Source organism: Triticum aestivum, chromosome 6A (genome assembly GCF_018294505.1).
Source record: "Triticum aestivum cultivar Chinese Spring chromosome 6A, IWGSC CS RefSeq v2.1, whole genome shotgun sequence".
Lineage (NCBI taxonomy): Eukaryota > Viridiplantae > Streptophyta > Magnoliopsida > Poales > Poaceae > Triticum > Triticum aestivum.
The window spans coordinates 391,678,133-391,684,677 of record NC_057809.1 but is presented as its reverse complement, the minus strand read 5'-3'; positions in this window follow the sequence as shown (position 1 = coordinate 391,684,677).

The window sequence follows — 6,545 nt, the reverse complement described above, 5'->3', positions numbered from 1 at the left end:
TTCATATCCGATCTAGGTGTCATACCTAGTGCATCGGGTCCAATGAAAATATTTTGTGACAATACTAGAGCAATAGCCTTGGTGTCGTGGTTTTGTCATGGCAGATGTCCTAGGGAAAGGACTTAGTCGTGGAGCCATCGCAACGGGTTAGCTTGAAGGGGTTAAAGCGAACACAGGGATGCAAGAGAGTTTATACTAGTTCGGCCCCTTCGATGAAGGTAAAAGCCTACGTCTAGTTGTGATGGAATTGATGGGGTTTCTATGACTAGGGAGCAAACAAGCTTTGCCTAAGTCTCGAGTTGTTGTCTGTTGACCTTGAACCGCCGCCGGGTCGTCCCCTTATATACACGGGTGACGCCCGTCGGTTCACAGAGTCCCAATACCGGCTCATAGATGTGTCCGGTTTGGTCTCTACTTATTCCTAACTTACAATACAAGTTAAATACCAACGCCGGTTTACGGCTACAGGCCTTGAACCGACTATGGGCCTTGAGCCCTCATCTGCCTTCTTGGGCTTTAACATAATTAACTACTGACGAAGTTAACCCGGCCCAGATAGGCCGGTCTACGCCCAGTAGTGATATCCCTAACATTAGGCCCCAGATTGATTTGAACAGGTTCATGTCAATCCTTAGCAAAAATCTTCATCTTCAACATCTTCTTGTAGTTTGTTGAACCACCGTGATGTCATCTTCTCTGGTCGTTGTAAACCGGCGTGACATCACTTGTTATAAAGAACCTTATCCATGATACCCCTGTTTAATAGGTCTGCGACAATTAAGGCAACAACTTCGTTTCCAAACCTACGGTCCCTTGATTTTCGCGCCTGACACCTGTCCCTTGTCTTATAAATAGGACCGAAGGGTCATTTCTTTTTCCCCTTCGTGCCCTTCTACTTCGTCTTCCCCACGTCGTCCAGCTTCTGAGCTCCGCCGCCGTCGACGACCTCTGCTCCAACCTTGGCCGCTGCATCACCCTGATTGTACCAGAGCATCGCGGCGACCTTCTGTTTCTTCCTCAGCTTCGGTGAGTTCTTCACCTTTTCCTCCATAGATCCGTTCTAGGGTTTCCAAGTTCTTCAGTGTTCATCGTCTGCTTCGTACTCATATGATAGATCTTAGATGAACCTGTGAACCTTTGCTCTGTGTAGCGGTAGTTCTTAGCATCCGCCTTCACTTATATGCCTCAAGACCATAGATCTACCTGTATCTCTGCCCATTGATTCGGTACTGTTCTTTTTTGAACCTTGAATATTTTCCTTCTTTTCTGAACTTGCTTCAGATCCGTCGCTGTAGAGAAATCTTGTGAAATCTGTTTCTGTACACTTATCCATCCGCAATCTCAACCGTTTCAATGCTTAGATCCGGCGGTTTAACTTCGTAGAAAAATTGCCAAACCGGTATATATCATTAGTCCCCTTGTTGAACCGCCAGATGATGTTGCTTCATAAAACTCCGGTTTAGATAGAGCTGTCTCCGGTTTAACATTGTACATACCAGCGCACTTTAATAAATGCATTCTTAAACCGGAATCACCTGTCTTGTAGATTTCATCATGGCCAAGCAAGTATATGAGTGCAACTGGGTTCCTTCTCGTGTCACAAAGACTCAACTGAACAATTTAGTCCTGATCGGCGCTTTAGGCAGCAAAAACACCATCCATTGGAGAGCCCCTGGCAAAGAATGTCCTCCCACACCTCAAGAAGGAGAGGTCGTCGTCTTCGTAGATCACTTAGCCCGGGGCTTTAAGCCGTCCGGTTCTAAATTTTACCGGGACGTTTTAGCCGATTTTCAACTCCACCCACAAGACACTGGCCCCAACTCTGTTACAAACATGTGTCACTTCCAAGTGCTCTGTGAGGTGTTCTTTCAAGAGGAGCCCACAGTGGAGTTGTTCAGAGACTGTTTCCATCTAAACCGCCATACTGAGTTTTTTGATGGTTCCAATACGGAATTGGGCGGTGTGGCGATTCAGAAAAGGAAAGAGGTCACATATCCTCACGCCAAACTGCACAGCCACCCCAAAGAATGGAATCAAACATGGTTCTATTGCAAAGACACCTCCCCTGCTGGTGATAATCCTTTGCCTGGCTTTTGTCCGGAGCGGCTTAGCAATACACACCCCTTTCCGCAAAGGTTGACTGCCAAGGAGAGAAGCAAATATGCTCCTCAACTGTCCAAGCTCAGAGCCTTCATGGCCAATGGTTTAACAGGAGTTGATCTCGCTCGCTGTTGGATATCGTGGAGCATACTGCCCCTTAGTCAGCGCTCCGGTTTGATGTGCGAGTATACTGGCATTGTTGACGACCCACTGCGACATGCTAACATCCAGCTCACTGACGAAGAAATCACAGAGGCTGTGAATAAAATGCTGAATGAACCGGAACACGTCTATGCTCGAACCGGCCTGCTTCCCTTCTGTGCCACCAACAAACCGCCAGCTGTAAGAATTTGATTTTTTTTCTTTTTACTGAACCTGTTATTGATATATCTGGTCATTGTTTAATATCAATGTCTGTTTAATCAGGGTAATGATCCGTTTTGGAGCAAGAAACTTCCACAGGAGAAGCCAGAAAAACCAGACAAACCGGAACGACCAACCCGGCCAAAGACTAAAGTCGTGAAACGGCCTGCTCACAAGAAGAAAACCACTGCATCTTCTGATCTGGCCCCTGATGATGATGTGGATAATCCGGACCTTGAGGTAGAGCTTGACTCACTTGGCTTATTTTTCATGCGTCTTATTGATGATGATATTTGTCAGGATGATGCCGAAGCCAGCCATGCTGATGCTGCAGAGGTAATTATTCTCTCTTCTGATTCAGATCCTTTGCCTTCACTAAAAATCCGTCAGGCAAACCGGAAGGTTAAATTTTCTCATCCTCTTGCTTACTTGGATCCCAAATTTCTTATGAAGACCCAATAGCACGATGCTCGCCGCACAACCCGGCACAGCGGCCAGGTAGTTACCTCCGCCGGTTTACCGAACAGTCCGGTTTGGAAACGCCGTTCAGAGGTCTCTAATTTGCTTGTCAGTGCTTGTCCTAAAGCGGGCTGTTTTCGTCAACCTCTTAATCCACCTGACTCCGATTATCAGGTTACTTCCCACTCATCCTCTGGCGAGTCATCGGCTACTCAGCTGCCACCGCTCAAAACGGTGCTTGGGTAAGCTATACTTATCATAATATTTCCGGTACATCATCGTGGAACATACGCTGTATTTGACTTTGTTATTCCTTTCAGGGCCAAGCCTAGGCCAAGCAAGAAGGCTCGCCTGGATAAAGCGGTCGAGGAGGACGCCGTCCCTGAACCGGGCAAAACACCAGATCTTGAAGCGGCTATTCCTGAAGATATACCCAATGATCCACCGCAGCAAGATGACGATTTTATTGCTGAAGAAAGGCCTATTGATACCTCAAGTCCCGTCAACCCGCCCACAAGCCCCATCCGGATTGAGAAATCCACCAGTCCATCAAAGCCTACTGATAAGCCAATGGCCCCAGTGCAAACCGGCGATGCCAGGGATGATGAGGTTGTCATTACTGGCATTGGTCGCACAGAGCCAGGCAATCCCGTTGCTTTATCCAGACACACTGCCAAGGAAGAATCTGCTGCCATTGGCAAGGGAAAATGGAATGCCGATCTGACAAATTATGCTGCTCTGAACGCCCAAGATCTCCATTCTGGTTATCTGAACCGGCTATACACCAGCCGTGACTATGAAGCTGGTCTGGTTAATATGATGAAAGAAAAATATGAGGTAACTTCCATATGCTTATCTGCATATGTACTTCAATTTGTCAACTTTCCTAGCCCCCAAGGGCCGGTTTAGAATCTCTGTTCAAACCGGGACTTGTCAATGCAGACTTCAATGTTTTCTGAATTTGCCGATATAGCCCCCAAGGGCCGGTTTAACTTAGTGTAGTTAAACCGGGACTTTAAGTAATTGAGATTGCAACATCAGAATTTATTCGAGCAAATAGTCATTAGCCCCCAAGTGCCAAGTTGAATACTTGTATTGATCTTGGGACTTTATAGTCAAGTGAAATATGAAGATCAAATAGGCATTAGCCCCCAAGTGCCAAGTGCATAACTTGTTATGTGGTTGGTGCTTCAATTCTTGCACTGCTTGCTGAATCATATAACTGTCTGTATGCAGGCTGAGCTGAAGACAAAAGAAACCCAAATCGCCGATCTCCAAGAAAATCTGAAGTCCCAACAGACTGAAACCTCAAAAGCAAATGAGGAGTTGACTAGCGCCTTAAGCGTCATGGAACAACTTAAGAAGGATTTCAAGAAGGAGTGGGCGGATTGGGCCACTGAAAAATCCGCTTTAACCAAACGAGCAGAAGATGCTGAGGCTGCACTAAAACCGGTGGTGGACGAACTGACCAGCATAAAGCGGCACGTGCATGCCATGACCGCTGCTATCTTTGGTAAGCCGGTTTGATTTCTGGATTGATTCGGCTGTCTTATAGAGCTGCCGGTTTGTTAACCCTTTGTGATATTTCAGGGACACGCATTGGCACTTGGGGTCAGATGTGCGGAAGAAATTGAAAGCCGCCTACACATTGATCGAACAACTATACACTCGTGCATAGCGGATCATCTCTACTGCATCCCACAACAATTCGGCGCCCACTTTGATTTAAGACACTGTGAAGAGACTGTCGATGCTTCCTGCCCGGGTTGAAGAGCTGAAGAAATCTGCTGCTCGAACCGGTGCGATCAATGCCTTAATCCAGGCAAAAGCGTGGGTGCCAGATTTTGATCCTGTTGAAGCGGCTCAGGGCTATCCCAGCTTGAAGGAAGACGGGTTAGAGTTTAGTGAAGCGGATCTATGAGCAATAAACCGGGAGGTGCGTCCGCTAGATTGTCAATTGGTTGAAGAAGCAGACTTGTCTCATTATCAAGCCCGATATGACAACCAAAACAAGCGAGTAGCTGCACCCACTCCTGAAGCGGAAAATCTTATCCCTCCAATTCGTAAGCATACTTACGCTCCCGATATTGAACCGTCATTGCTGATCCACGATGAAGCTGTCTTTCGAGCATTAATGGGAATCGACTGGACAACTGTTGATTTCTAGCCGCTGGGTAGAGAAGCTGAAGTTGAAGCGGCGCGGGATGACCCACAACCATCAGGCCAGGCTGGTGACCAAGCTTGAACTGGAAGTCGGTTTAAACTGCCTCTCCTTTGAAAAAATAATGATCTTATTTTGGGCACCGTGTTGCCTTGTAATAGGCTAGCCGATACTCTTGATTTTGATATGCCTTCGTGCATAATTACTGCAACTTGTTCTTCCTTTGGGTGATGAACTTTCCAAAGTATTTTCTGCAATATAAAAAATCTTAAAGTGCCACCGCGGTTGTACCGTCAGGCGGAGTATGATGTCTGCATATATGAAATCAAAATATCTAAAATTTAAGCATATGATCAAATCTTTGAGATACATAATACCTGCCATCGTTGGGCATGAAGTTGGCTTAGCCAATCTTGAAGCGGAGGTTTATAAACCCGCACTGTTGGAGGAGATAGCAGCTCCTGCATATATATAATGCCGGTTTACCATGTAAACTGTGCCGGGTTATAATAAAACACCGTGTTACTCCGTAATAGGATGTTAATGAAAAATCAAATCGGGCAAATAGTCTCCGGATTAAAAATGGACCGTGTTCCGTCAATTGACGGTGTGAACCGGCTTAAAACTTTGTCGGTTTAAAAAACGCAACAAAAAGAAAGAAATATCTATCAAAGAAAAAATTGGGAAGCAAAGGCAATGATAAAACTGTTTGCAAAAAGAGGCTTTATTTGAGCCGCTCAGATGGCGTTACCATGGTCGGACACGACCAAGCGCCCGATAGCTGTAGCTATGGTTCAAGTCAGCCAGGTCCCCAAATGAAGTTGTGGCATTTATGCCGATCAAGAGGTGTGGCAATGGTTCAGGTTCGACCGAGCCCCCAAGTGATTCTGTGGCCTTAGGCCGATCAAGAGGCGTGACTGGTTCAGACGTGACCAAATCCCCAAGTGATCTGGTAGCTCTCGCCTATCAAGAGGTATTGCATTGGTTCGGACACGACCAAGCCCCCAAGTGATATAACATGATGCTTTGAAAAGCTAACTGAAGGGGTAAACTGGAGGCCGCTTTAGAACAACTCCGTGTAACCACACATGATGTAAAAGAATAGATACCCCGCTTTAGCTGAGGTTCTGGTTTATTATATTTAATCATAATATATACATCGTCGTAATATGTACATAAGTAGAGCCAATGGCTCAGGTATAGTAAGGCCGAAGATGAGCTATGTTCCACGGCCTGTTGGTCTCCTCTTCTGATGTACGTGAGTCTTTATGCTCTCGAATATCGAACAGATAGTATGACCCGTTGTGCAGATTCTTGCTGACCACGAAAGGTCCTTCCCAAGGTGGGGATAGCTTATGCATATCAGTCTGATCTTGGATGAGCCGAAGCACCAAATCTCCTTCCTGAAAGGTTCTGGTTCTGACTCGGCGACTGTGATAACGACGAAGATCCTGTTGGTAAA